This window comes from Suricata suricatta, chromosome 5 (genome assembly GCF_006229205.1).
Source record: "Suricata suricatta isolate VVHF042 chromosome 5, meerkat_22Aug2017_6uvM2_HiC, whole genome shotgun sequence".
Taxonomy (NCBI): Eukaryota; Metazoa; Chordata; class Mammalia; order Carnivora; family Herpestidae; genus Suricata; species Suricata suricatta.
Window position 1 is genome coordinate 28,735,386 of NC_043704.1, and position 25,097 is coordinate 28,760,482.

Here is a 25,097-nt window from a genome sequence, read left to right on the forward strand (position 1 = left end):
AGATTTCAGAGTTTTGTGAATGGCTGTAGTTATTCTGAACTGACCGGGGAAAAAACAGAAGGAAATCTGGTCCACAGTAGCTGCTCAGGCTGACCATGCTCCTGTTCCTGTGTGATTCCCCTCGCTGCTGTCCCCCAGTCCTCTCCCACTTCCTCTCTCTAAGTGCCTGAGATACATGAGTCTTCCTTAAGGTCTTGCCATTAACAGAAATATTTTCCTCTCTATCGTGACCTCTGATTTTACTTTCTTTCCTAAATTGCTCTTTCCTTAGATTGTGATTGGGTGTACCTGTTCACTGGCTTGGCATAGATGCATTCTATGAGGCTCTTAGTTCTTTTGCCTTCCATTTCAGGTGCCCAAATTCTGGTTGCTGATCTCGATTCTCCATTCTTTTTATTTGAAACTTTTTTGTCTTAATGTTTATTATTTATTTTTGAAAGAAAGAGACTGTGAGCGAAGGATGGGCAGAGAAAGAGGGAGACAGAATCTGAATCAGGCTTCAGGCTCTGAGCTGACAGCACAGAACCTGACGCAGGCCTTGAATGCACAAATCGCGAGATTATGACCTGCGCGGAAGTCTGACGCTCAACTGACTGTGCCACCCAGGCGCCCTATTGATTCTCCATTCTTAAACTTCAGTAACATTTTCCAACTTCTAATTCTTAGATTCCCCTCTCGGGATGCTCATTCTGTACTGATGCCTGATCAAACAAGAGATGGTAAGTAATTAAGGACTTAGATAACATTTTGATACATCAAACAGGACACTGGAGGAAATTATAGGAACCAGAGGGGAATCTGAAGGTGAGTAGAAAATTAGGGCTGCCAATTCTTAAATTCCATTACTTTTCTCCAATGGGCAATCCATTGTTTTGCAGATCCACAGAGAAACAGGTGTGGGGGGAAAAACTTGGTAAATAAAAGGATTGGGATAAAAGAGTAAAAATAATTTTGCCAAGAGTCACGAAATTTCAAGGTGAAAAAATTCTTTAAACCAGAGATCGTAAAGCTCAATATCTTGGAGGGTACTCAGAGAGATACTGAAACTTAAATCTGGGACAATATTGATGACCTATAAAGATTTCCTTGAACTGTATGATTCGAACAATAGCTCTAGTGTTATTTTCACTGAGAAAAAGCCAAAGGCAAAGCAGAAAACCCATATTTCACAATATTTAAAAGAAACAATTACCACAAAAAATATAGTTTTACAAAGAAACTATTTAGTCTTTTCCTTTAAGGAATGTAATCTTCAGGTTATACTCAGATGGATTTTTTTTTTTACTCTACAATAATAAAAACAATTTCCTGTATTTTTCAAGTACTCTCATGGATTTATTTTTGCTTTCTAGTGTTTAATCCGTATGAGATCTATTTTGTTTGTTTTGAGGTAGGAACCTAAGCCTTCTTTTTCAAGTATTTGGTAGTTTTTCTTACCCCCTTATTGAACACCTCATTCTTATTCACTGATATTAAATCCTGACTTTAGGTTATGTTTAACTCCCTGTATCATTCATGCATTGCACAGCATCACCAGTCTGTATAAAACTTCATGTATGCCAACAACACTCAGTTTACCTTTTGAGACAGTATATTTTACTATTTGTTATAGCAGGTCTTCATTGTTTTGGTCAAAAGAATCCTGGATTTTGTCCTATTTATATTCTTGAGTGATTTTATAATACATATAATCCAATTTTGTGAAATACGCATACATATTTCATATACACAGAGTGTGTTTTGTTTATAAATGCTCTGAAGAAAAGATCTAGCAGGCAAACTCAATCTGGTCATGTTGGCTCTCTCAAGGAGAAGTAAGGGATGATGGGTGAGAGAATGCACGGGTCACGATTACAGGGATGACAAGGGCAATCATCTGACTCAGATTCAGATGCCAGGAAAGGCATTTTAGGAGCAGTCATTTGTATAGAATTTGAAGACATATGCGAACTAGTGAGGTGAAGAAGGAAAGGAGATCATTTGAAGTAGAAGAAACAAATCATATGCAAGGTGATGTCTTCAGGGGATTGCCGGCTATTCAGAAAGATCTTAGCACTGAGGAAGGGCTGAAGCTTTGGTTGAATGCATGGTCAAAGGGCACAGTATAAGGGACAATCATGCCTAAATTAGTAGCTTGAACTTTTGTGACCATTTGGATAAATCACTGAAAATTTTTAAACAAGGCATTGTAATAATCAAGTTTTTATCTTTAAAATGTCATCTATCTGACATCCAGATGGAGGTTTGAAGAGAGCATCCAGGACATTCCATAGACTACTACAATAATCTATGTGGAGAGCATTTAAACCTTGGTGTTCACGTGGCCAGTCTCTTTGTGATATCACAGTCAAATAAACACACATTTTGGAGCCAAGGATATTTAAATGCGACATAAGACTTTATTAGAATTTCAGGAATAGTGTTATAAAAATCTTTTTTCCCCACCCATCTTTCTATTTCCCTCAAATCCTAGGACTATACCCAAAACTTTCTTCTATCCTCACTTGAGATGTGGCTCCAGGATTTTTTCCCCACCCCTCTTCTTGCTTTCCTGAATGTGTGCTTTCTCCCCATTACCTTTCTTTCCCTGAGTCCTGTTTGTGGTTATTTTCAGTCTTCTGCTCTTTTGCTCTATTACCATCATGGGCATAGCAGCTAGCTCTTAAGTATTTCTTGCAAGAAGGAGGAAGATACTCTGAAAAAACTCCTATGTAAATCATGTTTATCTTTGTTAAATAGGAGCATTGTGTTTGGAGACTATTTTCACATAGTGATCATAGGGATAGAGAGAATGGGATAGATGTTAAAATAATATGGGAAATAGAATAAAAACATTGACCACTGAGAGGGAAAGAGTGGAGGCTGTCTAGAAATACTCTTCATGTTTCTAGCAGTCTAAAGACAGGATAATTGGGGGGTACTTTTGACTAAGAGGATGCCACAGAAGATGAAAAGCTAGGGGATACCTAATAAATGCGTCTTGCTGAAGGTTGATGTTGAAGTGTTTTACGTTACCCAATAGGAACTTTCCAGGGACAGATGAATAAAGGAGATTGTGTCTAAGAAGAATGCATTTGAGAGCCATCATTGCAAAGGTAAGAGTTTAACCAGAGAATAAGGCTCAGAGGCCTGAGGGCAAAATCCTAGATAAAGGATAAGATGGAAGACAAAGAGCTTTTAAAACGGTGAAAAAAGTTAGAATAGAGAAGAAAAGAAAGAAGCAGGTGCAGCAAGTGTCAGATACTATAGAAAGGTTGAAAAACTGAAAATTGGAAGTAGCCAGAAATGGGCTTAAGACTTGTCCATTACACTTGACTCAACTAAGAGCCATTTCAGTGAAGACAGGGACTGGAGGCTGATTGCCATAGGGATATTGACTACCGTTTCAATAATTATTTTATGAGGACAGTTGGTGGCTTGAAATGGGAATTTCGGAGTAGGCTGACCCTGGGTTGTAGGTAAAAGGAGCTGTGTGGATGAGTAGCCTCTTCTCTAAGAGGACAAGAAGAGAAGTCTCATCTTAAAGGAGAACCAGGTTTCCGATAGAGCAAGTAAATTGGGAGAGAGCTGAGTAAAGAGTTTCAGTGAAAGGGAAATTTATTTACAGTAGAAGAGGCATTCCAGATGGCACTGTGGAGAGAATTCATTATGATTCTCCAGCCATATGTGCTAGGAACTGTGAGATGGTAGGGAAAGAAGACATTGTTTCCGCCTCCAGGAAGCTATCAGTCCAGTAGAGATCCTCATTTAAATATGTAGAGAGAGCTTACTATGTGCTAGGAGGCATTTTTCTAGGAACTAAGGATACACTAGGGGGTACGAAACAAGGTCAAGTCCCTCAGAGAGATTGTATTCCAGTGTAGGCAGACATACAAATAAATTCTTGAACCACTTAAAGAGTTTGGTAACAGCCTTGCCCCATAGAATTGACAGTTTCTTCTATTTGTTTCTGTTAAGCCAAGGGGGGAAAATGAAGAAAGTTGTCAATTCTACAGGCCAAGGCAGCTAAGAGGAGGCAGGTGGTGACTCCCCTTTGCAGAGAAGGGGATGGTGATTGGGACCAGCCTCGAAAGGAGAGTGAGTGCCTACCAGGTAGAGTATGTAGGGAAAGACAGGACAGCCATAGGGAGCAATGGAAGCACGTCCAAGAGGTTGACAGCAAAATGAAGTAGAAATGGAAGATGACTCATAGGAGAGGAAGCAGAGAGAAGGGTGAGGATTAGGATGTGAGAGGACAGACTACTGCTGGAACTTGCATTTTGGGTGGAGGCCAAGGATGGCTACGATGAAAAGCACTGGGGGATTAAGTGGTCCCCAACTTCTGAAAGACTCTGGCTCAGAGTGCTGTTCACCCTGGCACAGAGAGAAGCACTAATGGGTGCTACACTCTGTGGCCTTGGCCCAGGCAGCGAGTTTGGTCAGGGATCCAAAACGAATGCCTGGGGAAAGCACATTGTGCCTCCATTGAGCTAGGCTCAGCTTGGCCGGGAGGACAGCGGTGAAGTGAGAGCAGGCATGATGGATGCCTATGGGAAGTGGAAGATTCCACTGGGTCTCACGGATGCGCAGGCCTGTGGAGGCATTTGGGCAGAAACTTCCAAAGGTCCCCAACCAAGCCACATCAACAGGAGTAGGGGAGACTTATGTCCCTGTGAGCTCCAGGTCTTGTCCAAAATGAAGGGACTCAGAATCTATGAACCTTTAGGTTCTTTTTAACACTGAAATTCTAAGACTGTGCTCACTTCTGAGTAAAACTTTAGCTAAGAAAATGTGCCTTCCTTGTTTTTCTACTGTTGCTTTGGAATAACTTTTTTTTTTTTTTTTTTTACAAAACCAAAAACCTTTTAGTGAAAGAACTTGATGCATAATAGAAGTTCAATCAATGGGTAATCAATTGATTTATTTTATTTTGGCAGGAAATTGTATTCTCCATATTAAAAGGTAAACCAGGTCTTAGGAGAGCTCCAGGTGCAGATAATACAAGCTGTATTGGCATTATCATTTTTTTTCTCTTTATATTTCATTTTAGTTGCTTGACTACAAATGCTTTCAATTTTTAGTCTGAGTTTTCAGCTGGTAAATCAGCATGCAAAGGAACCTACACCCAAAGATCTGGGTTCTGAAAGCAGTAGAGCTGGAGTTTAGCATTTTAAAAAAGCTTTCCAAAGGTAAGAAGATTTATTGCCCTGAAACCTACCATTATTTTGTTCAAATAAATACTAGAGCATCAACAGAAAGCTCAAGAGATGATAAAATATCAGGCAAACTACATGTGTGCTCTAAATGTATCTACCGTGTGCTCTAAATTTCTGAGTTTGGAAAGAATGTCTCCCTGTCATTTTCTCATATTTACAGTGATTTTTTTCATTGATCTTCCCCTCTATGGTCCCAGCATTCCTTTGACCCAATGTGATTCCCCTTTTATTAATGTTTACCCTCCTTCCTACTGAGAGTCAGCTGTGATTTTGTTCATCCGCCCTTCATTTCTTTGTAGATAATATCTGCACTGACCAAAAATACACCCCAATCCCGACTCAGGGAGGCTCCCTGGACACCACCCTCTCATGGAAAACTCGACTAGTGCTCCTTGATTGCACTGCCATTTGTCATTATCCTTTGTTTACAGTCTTTGAGCCAGTTTTCAATCCATGTGACAACACTTCTGTCCAAATCAATTAGTATTAATTTTTCAAGTCAGATTTTGCAAGGCACCGCGTCAAATGGATTACGGAGGTCCAGGCATATTACATCCACACGTTCCCTTCAGCCAGTGATTTTGTAATTAGATTTTTTAAGTGGGGGGGGGGGTGTACATGGGTGGGTGGGGATGAGATCAAGTTCCCGGTGAGATGTCCCTGAGCTGTGTCCCTCGCAGTGAAAATTCCTGCGGCCAAGTACTGATGCAGGCTCAAGTTTAATGCGCATAGTAAGCTGGGGGTTTTATTGGCACGGAGATCCAGCTGCTCACATTCCTCACACCGTATTGTCTAATGAAGCGGCCCCTCTTTCAGCAGCTCCAGCCAGGAGTCTTTGAGTCATTTTTGATCCTCTTTTATCCTTTGATCAACATTTGATCTATGGAACGAAGCCAAATTGTGAGAGTCCGGCCCGCTCTCTCCCCTCCCTGCCCTCAGTGGTTGATGCTCCTGCAGCCCTGAACGCCTTTCTCCCCAGCTGCACCTCGGCCGCGCTTTATTCTTTGGGAGAAGGTAGTCGCTCAGCTGTTTCAAATGGTTTTAAAATCAGCTGGTCAGGTCGCCCCTGGCGCGGGGGACACATGCGTCATTACTCAGGCGCGTCACGTCCTCAAAGGAGGCTGTTCAGAAAGAAGCCTTGGCTCTTGTTCCTCATCTTCTGCAGCGGGCTGAGAGCACACCCGAGCTCTCTGGAATTCATTGCCGTATTTTAAGCCTTATGACACTTAATAAAAATTCAGCAGGTTTTGTCTGCAGCGTAGGGGTGGGCAGGGGCTGGTGGCCTTTCACGTTAGCAGTGAGTCTTGTACCATTTAACAACAAAGACAGTTCTAGCCTCACTCCCTAAATCTGCCTTTATTTATATTTTATTGCTTCATTTATTTATTTATTTTTTTGCAAATCACCGTAATGCAAAACTCTTAAACAGCAAAAAAAAGAAAAAAAAACACTGATTATAAAGGATTTGTAAGTATTACATTCAACCCTTTGTATATATTTGAATGTGTCTCCTTGAATGGAAATAGACAGGGAGCGGTTGTTAACTCTGCCTCATTTCCTCACTGCCTTGCTCTCATCTGACTACGGTGAACTTTGCACTGGGCAGCCCTCTGAAATCTCTGTCCCCCAAAATGAATTTTACAATACTTGACCTTTTAATCTAGCAAATCAGCCCCTTCTGTAATTAAATTAAACTTTTCATGGGCTGAACCAGACTATCAAATGTCACCTTATCTTCTGCAGCAGAAGTTGAAACAGAAACATCAGACACTGTAGACAAGAGAGAGTCAAAACAGATCATTAACACCAGACTAAATGCCTTTAGACGGTTTTACAATGACTTCATGCTTAGCTGTTGAAAATAAGCTGTCAAAAACTATGTTGCTGTCTGTTCAAAGAATACAAAGTAATATACCAAATCTATTTGCTTTGAAGAATGTCCAGAGCAGCTCTGAAAGAGACGAACAATTTCCCATGGACACGTGAGTGCTAGAGTGAATGCAATTGCTGTTTTTGAGACAGGAAGCACTAAATGTAGACATGCTATATTATGCTCATAAGACTGTCCTCTGCTAATAAGAGCTAATGGGAAATGAGAAAGAACCAATCAGACTGTAGAAAATGAAAATAAATATTAGAAGATATGGCCCTGATTGCTCTTAAATACTAAGACATATTTTAACTTTCTCTTAAGCACTTTAAAAAGCACATACTGCATTTAAATTTATAATTAAAAATTCTTCCAAAGGGTATGAATAATAAATAAAAGTTCAGTCCTAATTTTCAAAGCTCAGAAAGAAGGACTACTGTCTTAGTCTAGTCTCCAAAAGGAATTTATGCAGATCTGAGAAAACCAGCAAGAAACCTGAAAAAAATTTGCTTCATTTAATCACCTTTAATGTTTTGTGAGGATCTGTTTTGTGATTAATAAAGGCTTGGGACTCTGTTGCAAGAAGATAGATGTGCTGTTCTGTGAGATCAGGAAAGAGACACCGGGTAACTCCCGATTACAGTGAACACTAAAGGAAAGGGACAGATGCAAAGCACCCAGTGCTGACCTGCTGCATAGTAGGTGCACAGTAAATGCTTTCCCATTAAATAAACCCATCAGTCAAAGGGTGATTGGGTACCGCTTTTTCACATAGGATGACTGGTCTGACCTCCACAACTTAAAACATCTGCCTAACTGGGTTAGTGTCTTCCTCTTTAACGTTTAAGAAAGAACAGATGTGTTCCAGGCGAAGCTGATGTAGGTTGTTGTTACTAGTCTCCACAATGAAAGGAATGTGATGGATTGGAGAGGTCTTTACAGTTCAGTAGACCTGTTTTCTCATTTAGTCCATAGTAGATATGTAACTTCGCATTTCTTTGAGATTTAATTTCTTTTTCAGCTGAAAAAATGAGAATAACACCACTTAGTTTGCAAGGTTGTCATCGTAACTAAAGGGAGTTATGTCTCTGAAATATGTATCGAAGTGACCAGTTCATAGCAAATGCTCATCAAATGTAATTTTCTTTTCCTTTGAGAAAGAGAGTTGACAGGAGCTAGATTGTGTCAAGGTTCTTGCTGACTAGGCAGGAGCAAGAATTACATGGATTGGAAGTGCCTGGGTGGCTCAGTCAGTTAAGCGCCCGACTTCGGCTCAGGTCGTGATCTCATGGTTTGTGGGTCTGAGCCCCGCATCAGGCTCTGTGCTGACAGCTAGCTCAGAGCCTGGAGGCTGTCTTCAGATTCTGTGTCTCCCTCTCTCTCTGACCCTCCCCTACTCATGCTGTCCCTCTCTCGCTCTCTCTCTGTTTCTCAAAAATAAATAAAAACATTTTAAAAAATTAAATTAAAAAAAGAATGACATGGACTGAACAATACAACTGGAGATAGGGAGGGTGTAGGGGTGCCTGGAGCACGCTCTGAACCTGCCATGAGTTCAGTTCATAGTAGCAAAATTAACTTCAAATTCCTAGTAAGGATGACTATTCCCAATAAGGTTCATATAGAGTACATTAAAACCTTGGATTGTGAGTAACTTGTTCTGTGAGTGTTCTGCAGGATACACAAATATTTCTAACAAATTGTAACTCATAAACAAGTCATGTCTTGCAATACAAGTAGTATGTGACACTGAATATCACATCCCAACTGAGCCAATGATTCTTGAAATTTGCTTTGATATACAAGTGCTTTGGATTACAAGCATGTTTCCAGAACAAATAATGCTCTCAAACCAAGATTTTCCTGCCATAAGCAATACTCAGATATTTATGTAGGAATCAGAATCACCTGGGAGTTTAGTAAGAAAGAGGCCCATGCTTTATTTCTCTTCTATGAATCTAGGCCTCTGTGTTCTTTATTAGCTCTCCAGGTGATTCGGAAAATCTTCAACACTTGTGAGCACCAGTATAGGTCATATGGTTTCAGCATGCATGACTGAAGTGTATTTTCTGGCTCTTGAAACTTCTGGGGTAGAGTGTTCTGGTGTGCACTCCAGTTGTCTAAGAGTGATGACTTTGACTTCTTTCCCAAGTCCCATCAAAGACTTTGGTCAGAGGGAGTTTCAGCCAGGTAATGCTTAACCAATGGTGGATATAGGCCAATGGGTCAATATTCCTTCTCCATCTCAGGTGGACAATTCCGAGAAACCTTCTGTGGACTGCTCAGGATGTCCCAGTGGAATAATGCACAGGAGCACACACTCATATTGGATTTCCTCCCTTCTCTGTCCCGTATTTCCTACTACCTCACTCCTATTTCTTGGAATAATTTCACAAATGAACACCTGCACTTAAGTTCTTAGCTCTACTCTTGGACAAACTCAAGTTAGGACAATAATGTAGTGGCTAAAATCCTGCCCAGGAGAGAGCAGCACATCCAGTTTTCATGTGGGAACCTTATAGGGCATGCGGCTGATGTCGAGAAGGGCTGGGGCAATTTTGTTCACAAGTGTGCCCAATGCCACACCATGGGAAAGAAAGGCAAGCACAAACCTGAGCCAAGTCTTCATGGTCCGTTAGAGTGGAAAACGGGTCAGGCCCTGGATTCTCTCACACAGACGCCAACAAGAACAGATACATCACATGGGAAAAGGAGACACTGAGGAGTATTTGGAGAATTCCAAGAAGTGTGTTCCTCAAACAGAAATGATCTCTACTTAATAAGAATTAACCTTGCCCAAAGAAAGGCTTCTCTCCCTCACTTCTGGAATGCCCTTGGAATGTCTGCTTCATGTGGGTGTCTTTGCTTACCTGGAGGTTTCATGCCAGGCAGTCTGTGCTATGAGTGTGTTTTATGGTGAGGGCCTTAGGTAACATGGTATCACATTACCTGCTTGGGGCTGAAGACTAAGGTCAGCCTGGTGGAAGGTCAATCTTGTCTGTGTCACCAAGCCACAGTAAAACTCAGGACACTAAAGCTTGGAGGAGCTTCCCTAGTTGGCAATATCCCATGTATATTTCCCACATCAATGCTAGAAGAAATGGGCACTGTCTATACCTCTCCACCTGTCAGGGACAACCAGAAGCTCTGCACAGCCCTGCTTTATGTGACTCTTCCCTCTGCTGATTTTAACCTGTATCCTTTTGCTGTAATAATCCAGAATCATTAGTATCATGGCTTTGCTAAATTCTGGGAGTCCTTCTAGCAAATTATCAAACCTGGAGATGGTCTTGGAGACTCTCAAACTTGTAGTTGTTGTTGGGAGTGAGGATGGTCATGAAAATGCCTGAACCTTTCAGCTGGCATTAATAAGAAGAGAGAGGGCAGGTCACCTGGGTGGTTCAACTGGTTAAGTTGGTCCAACTCGTGATTTTGGCTCAGGTCATGGTGTCCGGGTTTGTGAGAGTGAGCTCTACATTGGGCTCTGTGCTGATAGCATGGAGCCTGCTTGGGATTCAATGTCTGCCTCTCTCTCTCTGCTCCTTTTCTGCTCGTTCTCTCTCTCTCTCTCACATAAAATAAATAAACATTTAAAAAAGAAGAGAAAAAAACCACAGATTTGATAACTAGTTTCAAAAATGCTACTAATGAATAATAGCCATTACCTATTTATTATAAGAGAAATGTCTCATGATGTTTTCTTAAAATAGGCGCCATATTGCAACTGATGTGATAAACTGCAATTTAGATCATGAATGACTGATGGAACCATCCTGATATAAATACAATTGGCTGATGGTTAAACAGGATGATCACACTTTTAAATTTTTAGGAACTGCTATCACTGTCACCCCTTGAAAGATATTATTGAAGTTGAGCCTGGGTTTTGATTGCCATCACACAACCTAGAGAAGATTGATTATATCTATATCTAGATAATCAATATGTATATATCTATATGTATAAAATCAATATGTATATATAAGTGGTCATATGAATATATTTAAATATAGAGGAAATTTCCTCACTGTCTCATAAAACAAGGCAAGCCTCATCTGTGTTTGAATTTGTATTCATCAGTTTGTCTAAAACAAAGGCTGAAGATAAGAAGCAATGTTTACTCTATTTTTTTTATCTTTCTTATGTCAAGCTCATTAAAATTTCCTCCATCAAAAATTCTGCCTTTTGGGGCACCTGGGTGTTTCAGTTGGTTAAGTATCTGCCTCTTGATCTCAGGTTAGGTCTTTTTTAAAATATATATATAATTTATTGTCAAATTGACTAACGTACAGTGTATAAAATGTGCTCTTGGTTTTGGGGGTAGATTCCCATGGTTCATCGCTTACATACAACACCCAGTGCTCATCCCAAGTGTCCTCCTCAGTGCCCGTCACCCATTTTCCCCTCTCTCCCACACCCCCCATCCACCCTAAGTTTGTTCTCTGTATTTAAGAGTCTCTTATGGTTTGCCTCCATCCCTCTCTGTTTGTAACTATTTTTTTCTCTTCCCTTCCCCCATGGTCTTCTGTTAAGTTTCTCAAGGTCCACATATGAGTGAAAACATATAATATCTGTCCTTCTCTGACCGACTGATTTCACTCAGCATAATACCTTCCAGTTCCATTCATGTTAGGTCTTGATCTCAGTATTGTGAGTTCAAGCCCCATGTTGGGTTCTGCACTGGGTGTGAAGCCTACTTAAAAGAAAAAAAAGATAAAGAAAAAAACAACATTCTGCCTTTTAATATGATTTACATGTAATCACATTTTGTAGATGATTTTATAAGTTAGATGCTTTTAAAGTCAGAGCCACAAGATGTACTAGCAAGTTAAATTTGCTTTTGAATTGTTTACTAAGTCACACTAAGTTGTAATTCAGAGTTGTTCTTTAATAACTGTTCAGAAATAAATAAAATCATAGGAGTGCTGTTTCTACATGATTGGTAATGGTGCTTTTATACTCTGTTACCAGGATTAAGGTGGAGGAAATGTAGATTTACAAATTATATCATCAAAAAGCTTAGGACACATTTTTAAAACTAATTTTTTTAAAAGTTTTTTAAATTTATTTTTTTAAGAGAGAGAGAGACACACAGTGTGAACAGGGGAGGGTCAGAGAGAGGAGTCACAGGATCTGAAGACAGGCTCCAGGCTCTGAGCTATCTGTCAGCACAGAGCCTGATGTGGGGCTCGAATCCATGAACCATGAGATCATGACCTAAGCCGAAGTCGGACACTTAACCGACTGAGCCACCCAGACGCCCCTAAAATAATGTTTAAAAAGCATGCCAGGTATTGTAGACAGTTCCTAAGATGGTTCCTAATCATCTCTGCTTCCTCATCTTCATACCTTGCTCAATTTCCTTTCCCTGAGTCAGCACGAGACCTAATGTCTTGCTTCTAAATGATGTCACTTCCAAGATCATGTTGTAAAAGACAGTGACTCCCATTTTCTGAACATTCTTTTTGGGTTTCTCTTGTTTGCTCATTCATGAAGCCAGCTGCCATGTTTGGTGCCAGCCAGTCGAGAGGCCCATGACGGCAGCCTGCAGACAACAGCCTGCGCAGAACTGAGGCCGTCAGACCAGTAGCAAGCAAGGAACAGAATCTTGTAAACAACCATACACACTTGGCAATAGATCCATCCCCAGTTGAATGCTGAGAAGACAATAATTTCTGCCTTATGAGAAACCCAGAGCAAGAGGACCCAGCTAAGCCACAGGGAAGCCTGACTCACAGAAACTGTGAAATAACTGTGGTAAGCCCCTTGTGTTAGGATAATTTCCTATGCAGCAATAGATAATTGATGCATTTGGACTTAAATCTCAGCTTCTCTCCTTTGTAGAAGTGCAGTTATAAGTTAGCTTACCTTAGCTTTTTGTACGTTGATTTAGATATTTGTGATCTCTGGGATAGTAGTGGCTCCCTTACAAGGTTATTGTGAGAACCAGTACACTGAACTAATCCGTAGTTGGACCACACAGGAAGAGCTCAATGCATGGTAACCTCCACTGACACTGGTCTTGGACCTGTGCAGAAATATTGGCAGTGGGGTTTTCTAAGCTGAGAATGAATCACTTTAGTGAGAGCATCTGATGTAACTACTAGTTAAATCTGATATCACTGAATGATTAATTTAGAAAATGTGGGGAAAAAAAAAGAATATGCAGCAATTGACTGCTCACTTTCCTATTTAGTACCAGAATGCTTAAAGTATAATCAGAAAACCTGACAGATGCACTAAGGTCTTAAGGTATAGGCATCCCATTTTGAAGGTAGGCAGAAATTGGAGGTCAGTTTTGGTGATGATTAGAAAATGTATAAAAGGAACTCAATATGTTCCCCTATTATTAATTTTGCCCTATGGACTCTTTGGTACCCAAGAGCTGTGAATTAGAATTCACATTTTGTTTGCCACAAAAGCAAATAAAATAAATTTATCATACTTACCAGGTTATCGTCTTCCTCTGATATATTAACTAAATTATTACCTATTAAAATGTGTACATGTAATTACTATTCAGTAAGTATTAAAACCATGTCTGTAGTGTTCTTGTTAGTTGAGCTGTATAATCCAAATACAATTCTACCCTGAAGTCCTTTTTCTGGCTATTTTTCTTTTCATCCCTCATTTTCTTGTGGAATATTTTTAAAAGCTAAGTCATGCATTTGGAAGAAGTTTAGATGACCAAGATTAAGAGGACAGTTAGGCTAGGGTCCTTCCAACATAATTTAATTTGGGGGTTCTACAGTTCCAGAAACTTCTCTACTGAGATAGAAAGGCATTTTAGGAGGGACATGATTGACTGGTGGCCCTTGCCTGAGTAATTTGTATTCTCTTACCAGCCAACTGCAATAACATCAACTTGAAGTGATAAGGATACTGCTAAATTTGCTTTAATTAATGTCAGGTCCCTGAGTAATAAATCACCATTAATTCGTGAGTTCGTTTTTTGGAAATGGCCTAGTCTTTTTGGCCGTCACTGAAATTTGGCTGGGAAAGTATCCCACTTGTGGAAGCCTGCTGCTCAATCATTTTCTTCACTGCTCTTGGCTTTTCAAGGTGAGACTTCATCTAGGTTGAAAGTATGTAAAATTGCTCTTATGTTCTTAAACCAGAATCCCATCAGAACCTCCTTAACATTGCTACCCTTCACCTTAACATCTGTCAGACTTAACATCTACCAGAAGAATGATTAACTAATTTATTTCAGACATGTTAGCAGTTTTCATACACTTTCTTATGGTTTAGCCTGGGTCCTCTGGCTCTGGGTTTCTCATACCTTTCATGACATAATATGGATTTATATCTACATAATGGAAAACACCTGTATTTCTCAACTTCATTTCTCAACATTTTCTTGAGGTGGGAAAAGGATATACAAAACCTCTATCTCTTTCCCTTTCTATCCCTGTAATTTAGAGATGCATTATTGGGTTGCATGTTTTTAGAAGGGGTTGGAGTGTGTGTGTGTGTGTGTGTGTGCATGCGCACATGCACGTGTGTGTTTGAAATTCTTTTGGTTTTGGTATGGCCTTCTTTAACTCAATTTCTTTGTGCTGATTGGCCTTGCATGGAATTCCCTTCTCAACTTTGGATCATTCTCATAGAACAGTTTCTTACTCTTGAAGGCTGTTTTCTGGGGTTCTAATTTCAGTTTGATTTTGGCTCAGAGAGCATGCTTCTACTGGTTAAGTTTATTCTTTGTAGTTTGCTGTCATGTGCATGCATGTAATACACAGGTAAAGTCTTGGTTTGGGTTGATCCTATGAGATTTGACATCTTCTATAACTGTTTCCTTGATATCTAACTGTAGGGATTTCAAATTTCATTAAGTTTAAAAGATACCAAATAACATTATCGAGTAGTTAATTTGTGAATGTCATGAATTCTGGAGTCTTCCTGAGAGTTATAAATTGGGTTGGCTCTTCAGATTCCCGGGGAAGTAATGTCTAACCTAGGGTAACAAGGAAACTGCTTTCTCAATGCAGTGCATTGTCATTCAATGAATATGCTAAGCTACCACATTAGGAATCTGGCCAAGCTACTGAGTCAATTTTCAATTAATTTGGTGAGATGTGGGGGCTGAACAAGAACTGGCTGAGAGTAGAAAGCCTAACCCTGACACCTGACACTCACCACAGTGCACTGAACCTCCCTTTCACATCCATTAATTCAGTGAAAGGTGGATGGTTGGGCTAAGGAATTTCTTAAATCCTTTCCATTGCTGATGTTCTATGAAATCAGACTTAATGTCCATCTATATCCAGTGCATTAGCTTATCAATTTCTGGAGGGAACAGGGGTAAGTCAGGGTTTGAAATAAGAATTAAACCATTCATGAAAATAGAAAAGAAAATTATTTGTGAGTTTGGGGAATTCTACAGTATCTTCTAATATGTGAAATTCAGAATTAGATGTTCCTTTCCTTAGAATCATTGGTAAACAGATGAGTATCTTTTTGTCCAACTCATCTTTGGCTTCAGTAATTTCTGAGTGCCCTCTGTCTGGTTGCCAGTGCTTCTAGTTCTCATGAAACCTTGGCTTCTTAAAAGCTCTGAGTTCAGGGGCGTCTGGGTGGCTCCTTCAGTCAAGCTGCCAACTCTTGACTTTGTGTCAGGTCATGATCTCACTGTCACAACCTCACAGTCAGGAACTCATAGTCATGAGATTGAGCCTCTTATTGTTGGGCTCCATGAGTCTGCTTAAGATTCTCTCTCTCTCTCTCTCTCTCTCTCACTCTCTCTCTCTCTCCCTTTCTGCCCTCCCCCACTCTCTCTTGTGCATACACTCTCTCTTTGTCTCTCTCAAAAAAATTAAAAAAAATCTCTGAGTTCATGTATGCCTCAGCTGGGACTCTGAAAACCTCATCTGCACCCAGTAAAAAAGCACATCTATTCCAAATGCCACTTTACACTTGAGTAATTTGCTCGCTTTACACAAGCAGTGATTTCTTTGGGATGAAGGTGGAAACCACTGGCAAAGGAAAGACCTAGAAGTATATCGTAGCTTGGTAGACAAATTCTTGGGTGTGGATTATTTTAGTTGCCTCCTCTTCACTTTATTGGTGAACAAGGGACTTGCATTGTCCCATCGTAGGGTTATGGTGATGGCCAAGACACAGCAGTCAACACTGGACAGATGAGGTAGTCAGCGGTTTGTTTGTCACACAGACTCTCACACCAGCGGAGGAGGACATCACGTGCCGTGGTCACGTGGGGGTTGCACTAGGGGACCGACTGAACAACCAGGAACAGCAGGAGGCAGGCCTTGCCGTGTCAAGAGAGTGGGGTGCTCTGGTTCCCACAATAGAATATAATTGGTTTGTTTGAAAAATCCATAGTCAGCCAGGAAACTGGAACCCGCTGTCTGGGGACCAGCAGGGACGGTCCCTGGGCCCCTCAATAAGGAGGTTGTGTGTTTGGGAAGAGCAGAGTGAGGAGGGGAACTTGCAATTAGGCCATTCAAGGCCCAGTCAATTTCAGCACGTGTCAAGCAGCAAATGATATTGTTTGTTGATCCTAAAACAAAATGAGAATTGAGAGGATAATATTTAAATAAAACATGGGTAACTTTTTTTTTATTAATAGTTTATTACCAAGTCAGTTTCCATGTAACACCCAGTGCTCTTCCCCACAAGTGCCCCCCTCCATGACCATCACCCCCTTCTCCTTTCCTCCTCCCTCTTCAGCCGGGTAACTTTTATCAGTGAGAAATATAGACTAATTTTTGGAATAGCATGTCAGAAGATGAATCGCCTCAAAATGCATTAGAAACTCTTGTTTAGATAGAATGGGATGCTGGATGAATTTTAGATCCTTTCAGTATTAGGGTTTTATGATTTTTTTTATCACCTCGCTGATAGATAGTATTTGTATTTCTCATAGATTTAATTTGTATTCTTTTCTGGTTTTAATTTCCATTTATTTTTAAAATTTGTGTCCACACTAAGCATACAGCCCCATGCACAGCTAGACCCCATGACCCTGGGATCATGACCTGAGCCAAAATCAACAGTTGGATCCTCAACCGACTGAGCCACACAGGCACCCCTAGTTTCTATTTTTATTTTAAGCTCTCTCATTATACTTAGCCTGTGTTCTTTCTGCATCATACGAAGTTGAACATCACACAGTAGAATTTCTGTTTCAGCAGGTCATAAATAGATACAAGGCTAATGGTATAATAACTTCACAAAAATATTTTATTGATTGCTGTATTCCTATCACCTAAAAATTTTCTGGTTATATAGTAGATTTTCAATAAATACTTGATTACAGAATTGCTGAGACTATAGCTTACCAGGGTTTACTTAATTCAGAATGAGAAGCTGTATCTCACTGGAAGATCATGCTAATCTATTAGGAGCTATTTCTTCCAATTCATGCGAGGTTAAACCGTTCTCTGACTTCAAGAGACCTTGGCAAGATGTGCTGAGTCAATCAAAAGGCAAAAGTGTTCCGCAATGTGAATATGAGTTGGTTTGTGATGATATTGATGAAACTTACTCTCCAGTTAAAAAGTCAGATGCTTGTTTTTGGTGTTACTCAAAGCATCTTTCTGGCATACCCAAACCTCTGTCATTACGAACATTACTAACCCCCTTAATGGGGACTGTACGCGACCACCCAAAGACATAGGAGAGAGGCTGTGAGAAACCCACACTTGCGGAGATTCTAAGGCTGCCTGCCCTAGTCTGTCCAGCAGAGGGCGACGGTGTACCTATGCAAAGAGCAAGGCTCATCCCTGGGAGGGATGGGGAAGGTCAGCAAGATGCCTAAGGCCTGTCAGTTAAATGCTGAAAATGAACAACACTGGAAAAATATTTCACTTAGGAAAGCACAGAGACCACCTGATACAAATGCAATGCCATAGTGCACAAGCTGTGGGTACCGAGTGAACAGGCTAAGTCACTCACAGGTGTGTGAGGTCTCAGACTTTTACTTCGAAGTGCAACAAAGCAAAACAACACGCAGTAAACTTGTCATTCCTGAGAGCCAATGCACTACAAAGCTCGTTTTAGAAAAACACTGTGGAATTCAAACTAAGACAAAGAATGAATGTATAAAGTCTAGATATGCACCAAAGATCATCTTAATTCTTTTTCTAGCATCTAATGATGATGATGGTGACAATCACAATACTATCTAACATGTTTAGTGTCTTAACGTTTCCCAAATATAGACTCACATTACTATAAACATATCAACCTGTTAAGGTAGTTAAAAACTTCTGTTTTACCTATAAGACACCCATGGTGTTTAAGTGATTCATTTAAGGACACTTAGATTGATAGATTAGAGCCAGTTTTTCTGGATACAGATCTGTATCTGCTCATCTTCTGTACTTACCCATGGCACTCTCTAATTGCATACCACACATTAATTATCATGCTTTTAACTAAGGACACATATTTCTTATAAGTATTAAGATAATTTCACCGAGACTAAATTTGGTATATAATCTGTTTTGTGTCCTAAGATGTTAACTTGTTCTGCAAATGTAAATTCAGAAAGAAAAGGAGTGAAGTTTTCCAAGGAGCAGGAAACATTCTTTGTAGCAGAACAACACACGATTTCTAGATATAGCTAGTCATTTTTTTTAGTGCTTAAAGAAAAGGCATAAAGCATCTTTGGAAATGAGAAGATAATGGTGAAATCAGGGAGAGTCCGTCATGGTCACCAATGATATTTAATTTCCTTTTCTGAGGGTGAAGAGGAAGTTGAGGTCTCACAGCAGTGTGACATTGCCGAATGCTTCTTCTGACTTCCATTTTTTCCGGGTGGTGACAGCTTTGGCTTCTCCCACTGGACCCTGCAGTGGTTTGCTACCCATACAGCAAAGTCTGAGCGATCACAGTGAGGAAAAAATCGGTTCTGTGGCTTAGCATTCGCATTCTGCCCTAATGCTTCTGGGCTTAAATAAAACTCTCATGGGGCCCCTTTACCCCAGCCCTGGGAGCGACATGGCAAATCCATAGCATTCAAGTGTGTGTTTACTTGTGAATACCATGTGGCCCACCTTCCATCAGGAGTAGATCTTGATCAAGGATGACCATCTAACAGGTGAGCAGCTTGGCTAGGGAATCAGCTCAACTGCATAAGTAGTTTGGATTTGTTTGTGTCCAAATATATGTTTAATAGTAATTGACTTTTTAAGTGGAGATTGTGTAACAACAATGAAGAAGATGACTTGAGAATGACTGAACCTGTAATGTAGAATGTACTATATTTTATTTGTTATATTGTGTGTATAAAGTGTATCTGTTGTGTGTATATATATAAAGTGCCTAGAAACAGTGCTCAGCTATAAACAAAATGAGATCCTCAGGGTTCCTTCTAGTCCTCTCTAGCTTTGATCAACTAAAGGAAAAAGTATATCCCAGATTTGACTCAGACTCTTTTATTCTGTTATTACTTGGATTTTGGCCATCATTTGACTTGCTCTGTGCTCTTTTTTTCTTTTTTAAGTTAATCGGCTTCAGTGTGGTCACTTCCTTGAATGAAGACAGATGTGCTAATTGAAAGAATTCTTAGTCTCTCTGTTGGCAATCATTTAAAGATCAGACTTTAAAATATAGCCCTTTTCAGCCAAATTTCCATAGCATGTATTTCTTTTCTTTGACTTTAAAAAAAAAGTATTTATTTATTATTTTGAGAGAGAGAGAGAGCTAGTGGGGAAGGGGCAGAGAGCAAGGGAGACACAGAGTCTGAAGCCTGCTTCAGACTCTGAGCTGTCAGCACAGAGCCAGGCCCAACGCAGGGCTCGAACTACAGACTGGGAGATCATGACCTGAGCCAAAGTCGGTCGTTCAACCGATGGAGCCACCCAGGAGCCCCATCTTTTCTTACTTACTACTCTGCACAGCCCTGCAAGGGCTCACAGCGGTACTGCTCCATTTCTACAATATGAGTATTGGAGCTGTTGATTATAAAATTTCTTTTTATCTCTAGTATAGTGGTCCCTCAAAGTTGGAATTAGGCACCAGCTTAGGCTTTGCCTTTCACTTATCAAACTGTACTCAGAGCACTTATCAAACTGTATTCTATCTATCTACTTATTTCTATTCCCCATCAGATTGCAAGCTATCTGTATTTATTTATCAGTACAGCCAGTGAGTTCATCTTTTACTCCTGTCTTCATAAATCCACTATTGTTGAGTATCTACTGTGTGCTAGATACGTGTTTCTGTCTGTCTATCTGTCTCTCTCACATACACACATACATAGACATTTTCTCTGTATTTGTGACGTAGTTGTTGAACTTATAGTCTAGTAAGGCAGGCAGCATTAATCAAGTAATCAAGCAAATAAAATATATAATCATCAAATGTCATTGAAGAAAGAAAAGTGCCATGAAATTTATTAACTGGTCTGAGGATGGGCCAGGCGGTCAGAGAAGCATTCTCTGGGAAATGACCTTGGAGCTGAAATCTGAAAGCGACTGCGAGTAAGTTAGAAGGAAAGCTGAGGAGAAGCATTCTAGGCTACAAAGCAACAATGCTCAAAGTTACAAGGCCGGAAAAAAATGGGGAAGTTTGAGAAATGAAAGAGAAGCATTGTGGTTGGATCACAGAGCGAAGAGAAGAGGGGCAGTAGGTAGAGCTGGTAAGCAGGCATGGAATGAAGTGTGCAGGGCCTTGGGAGCCATTTTTGAGATGTTGGCTTCTGTCTTCAGAATGAGGAAAATCTAGGGGAGAGTCTTAAGCAGGGGAGTCACATGATCTGGTGTGAAATTGCTCTGGCCTTAGTGTGGAGAATGAATTGGATGAGGTCAGAGTCAATATAGAGAGCTACCAAGCTGGCGTCTGCAACAACCCAGGCAAGATAGAACCGAGTTTCGGCTGGGCTAGTGGCAGTAGTGATGGAGTAGGGATTATGAGAATGGTGGGGTGAAACGAGGTCCGTGTAGCTTCTGGCAAAGTGGAGAAAATCTTTCCAGAAGGAAAAGGTTGTGAGGGATAAGCACTACTTAGAATTTCCCCACTGTGCCCTGGTCACCACTGCATCCAGCACCTGGTACATTGCACACCATATGGTGAGTGCTTGACACATGTTTGTTCAAAGAAAGACAAAAGAAAAAAAAAAGGAAGAAAAGAAAGAAGGAAGTGAATAATCTTTCCAAGCTTTTAGTGGAAAGGAAAAATAAAATCTCTGAAAGACTCTTCCCCACCATTCAAAATTCAGAAATCCTTTGCAGATCTTTGATAGAAAACTGCTTTCAAATTGAATGCGAAGTTTGATGATGAATTGACTGATTTGTGCTGTGCTACTTCCAGTATTGGGCTGAAAAAGACACTAAGGCCTGGTCTGGCACCCATGAAAGAGTATGTTCCTTTAATGCTCTCTGCCATTGTTACATTCTCCACTGATATGTGGAACAGAGGGGATGGAATCGACATCACATACAGCATCTTCTATAAATTAGGCTGTAACTACCTGTGCTGCATTGTGACAGAAACTCTGTCTACCATCTCTGAAAGTTTTTTCTGCTTGCTTCTTTTAAAACTGTTTGCTTACTTTTTGCCTAATGATACTTGCATTGCATGTGCTCAGATAACACATACACATATGCCAACACACACATTTTGTTCTTGTTGTTGTTTTTGTCCCAACTAGAATGACCACTATGAAGAACAGGATAGTTCAGTCTACATCCATGACTTCCTTTTTGACCACGTTAACTGTTGCATTCTCTTATAACGGATTCTGCCCCAAAAATGGTTAACTTATTTTTTCCAAGGGAAAATAATTGATTGGGACAGATTCAAGGACCACTGAATTTATATTGCTCTTCAGAAGTAGCATTTTTTGGATTGAGATCAACATCTATTTGTTCCACATCCCTGCCCATCATCTCCCATCCAAGTACTAACCATGCCCGACCCTGCTTAGCTTCCGAGATCAGGCGCATTCAGGGTGGTATGGCCGTAGACAGTCCCTGCCCCTCTTTCCCAGCACCTTTTTTTCCTACTTCCCAAAAACTTCTACTTCATCAATGATCTAAACGTCACTCCTCTCCCTACAGTGTGAAGATTCTCAACCCTATTGCATAAAGACATAAAACCTCCTCCTCTGAGTGGTGGAAAAGTTTTTTTTCTTTCTTTCATTCTGTGTCTTCAGGGATCTCTAAAGAACTGAGTGTATATTTGGCCCCTAGAAGTTCAGAAGTTCAGACTGCCATTTGAACCTTTGAGCACATTCTATCAACATCGCTAACATCCCGAGTTAATTCCCTCTGTCATTAAAAGATGACATTAATTGCTCCCAAATTCCCAGATGCAAGAAGACTAAGAGAAGCGTGCAACACTAATTCCCATCAGCCCCTAAATACCGAAACTCAACAGAAAATCTCAGGAGAAAACATTAAGCCCTTGGCAGGGTTCATTTGCCCCAGTACAACAATGTTGAGAGTCAAATGATGAAATTCAGGGCAAGAACATGCCACCATCCTGCTTCTGCCTGGGGATATATCACTACTTCACAGTGCAGAAGAGTAAGAGTGAATGAATATTTATTTGAATAAGAAATAGCAGAAAATATAGAGTGAAATAAAATTTAAAGAAACCATGTTAGGAGGTTCTAGTGCTGACCCTTATCTGGCTGTCCTCTTCTTCCTGCCACAGAGGGGGAAATCATACTTTTCTGCCTCTACAATTAGGCTGGACCATGTGACTGGTGCATAGAAAAATATTATGAGAAGATGTGATATGTGTTTTCCCTTCTAGACCAGAGTATTTGATTGCTGCTGTGAGCGTTCTTTTTCCCTGTTGTACTGGCCAAGAGACTGCAGGCTACAGATGAGTCAGCTACAGCATGGTGGAGACAAGATCATCAGAGACCACTGAGTGGCGGGTGGACAACAGTTGCTCTAGAGAGTCATCAGAAAAATCCCAGCAGGATTTACATGAGCAAGAAATAAGTGTCTGCTGTTAAACCACTGAGATTTGAGGTTTGCTCTCCTAGCATAACTTGGTCTACCCTGCTTAATGCAGCAACCTTAGGGAAATTGTTCATTTCCTATCAAGTGCAACAGTGCTACCAGATTTTGGATGGTTACATTCAATACTAAAAAATAATAAGAAGCCAAAATAAATGATGATAATGTAAATCTATTCCCCTGATCATGGCTTTGTTATGCCTAGGTGAGTTTGGAATGAACTAGCTTCCATGTGGGGGTGATTTCAAACACACTGCATCATTTTTTTAAAAAGTCAAGTTGATTGAAGTGTAATTCACATAGGGTAAAATTTACTGTTTTAAAGTATGGAGTTTTATAAATCTTGATGAATGTGTACTGATAGAGAACTACTACTTCCTTCAAGAATGTGAACTGATATAGAACTACTATTTCCTTCAAGGCTATTTCTATCACTCCAAAAATTTTCCTTGTACTCCTCTGTGTAATCAATCCTCTTCCTCCTTGCCCCCTCCCTGCCACCTCCCAGCAATCACTACTATGATTTATGTCCATTTAATTTTGCCGTTTCCAAACATTCATATAAATGGAATTATACATTGTAAGTCTTTTGTATCTGGCTTCTTTCTGGAGCTTTTGAGGTCTATCTACATTGTGACATTAATAGCTCATTCCTTTTTGTTACTGAGTGTCACGTTAGTGCATGGAATTATTGCAGTGGGTTTATCAGTTCACCAGCGGATGGATGTTTGGGTTGTTTTCAGTTTGGGGAAACTTATGGGGGCACCTGGGTGGCTCAGTTGGCTAGGAATCTGACTTCAGCTCAGATCATCAACTTGCTTTCATGAGTTCAAGCCCCGCAACGGCCTCTGTGCTGACAGCTCAGAGCCTGGAACGTGCCTTGGATTCTGTGTCTCCCTCACTCTCTGCTCCTCCCCTGTTTGTATTCTCTCTTTCTCTCTCTCACCCTCTCTCTCCCAAAAATTGATTTAGAAAGTAACAATAAAAAAATCTACGAACAATCATATCCATTTGTGTGTGTGTGTGTGGATATGTGTTTCCATTACTCTTAGGTAAATACAGTAAAACCTTGGATTGCTAGGAACTTCTTATGGAAGTGTTCCACATGACAAGCAAACATTTCTAATAAATTTTAACTTGATTAATGAGTCTTGCAATATGAGTAGTCTGTGACACTGAATGTCACATGATCACAGCTGGGCATGGTTCTTGAAATCGCTTTGAGGTACAAGTGCTTTGAATTATAAGAATGTTTCTGGAGTGATTTATGCTTGCAGCCAAGGTTTTACTGTACTTAGAAGAGGTATTGTTTAGTCATACGGTGTATTTATTTTTCAAACCTATGCTTCAAATTGGTTCTACCATTTTGCACTGCCACTAGCAAAACGTATCGAGTTCTAGCTGCTCCACATTCTCACCAGTATTTGTGTATTATCAAATTATTTGTGTATTATCAGCTTAAAATTTTTTTTATCAACTCTAGAATGGGTGTAGTAGCATTTTGCTTTCATTTTTAGTTGGTATTTTCCTAATGACGAATAGTGCGGGACATCTTTTTATATACTCACCATTTGAATCTCTTCCTTGCTGAGTTGTTTATTCAATATTTTTTGCTCTCTTTTTAAAATTTGCTTTTCTTTTTACTCTTCAGTATAGTATTGTAGATCTAGATGATGTATTCTAGACATAAAATCTTTATCAAATATGTGTTTCCTGTAACATTTTTCTAGCCACACAAACTCGAGTTGAAAGGATGTTCTGAAGAATTAAGAATATTAAAGGGCAGGGATACAGTGCAAATCTGAGAAAGAATTGAGGTGCATTTAATCTCTCTTTTTGGAGCTTTGGGTAGAAGAACAATGTGTAGATGCAACGTATAAAACCTCATGCTTTTTTATATACAAATGATGTAACTTCTCTGTCACCTTCTTTCTTCTCTACTTTTATAAACAACTTGAAGCAGCCTCCAGATACATGGCCCAAATCCCTTGAGACTTTGTCCCAATTCAAGGTGTCTTCAAGGCTGCTTTGATAGGTATGCCTTTGTATAAACATATGACTACAAGATTTCAGCATTTTCTCTCCTGATGATAT

General features: G+C 40.1%; 1 long non-coding RNA gene across 4 annotated transcripts; it reads left to right on the forward strand.

The window, feature by feature from the left end:
* The first annotated feature begins 617 nt into the window (after positions 1 to 617).
* On the forward strand, positions 618 to 23,178 carry LOC115291610. Of its 4 annotated transcripts, XR_003908573.1 has the most exons (5): positions 618 to 719; positions 3,023 to 3,095; positions 12,566 to 12,822; positions 18,774 to 19,129; positions 22,792 to 23,178. It is a non-coding gene; the product is annotated as an uncharacterized LOC115291610 (long non-coding RNA). The 4 variants fall into 4 exon arrangements; XR_003908574.1 differs by lacking the exons at positions 618 to 719; positions 3,023 to 3,095 and adding an exon at positions 5,049 to 5,168 and having other exon boundaries at positions 12,562 to 12,822; XR_003908575.1 differs by lacking the exons at positions 618 to 719; positions 3,023 to 3,095 and adding an exon at positions 7,142 to 7,177.
* Positions 23,179 to 25,097: the final 1,919 nt, after the last annotated feature.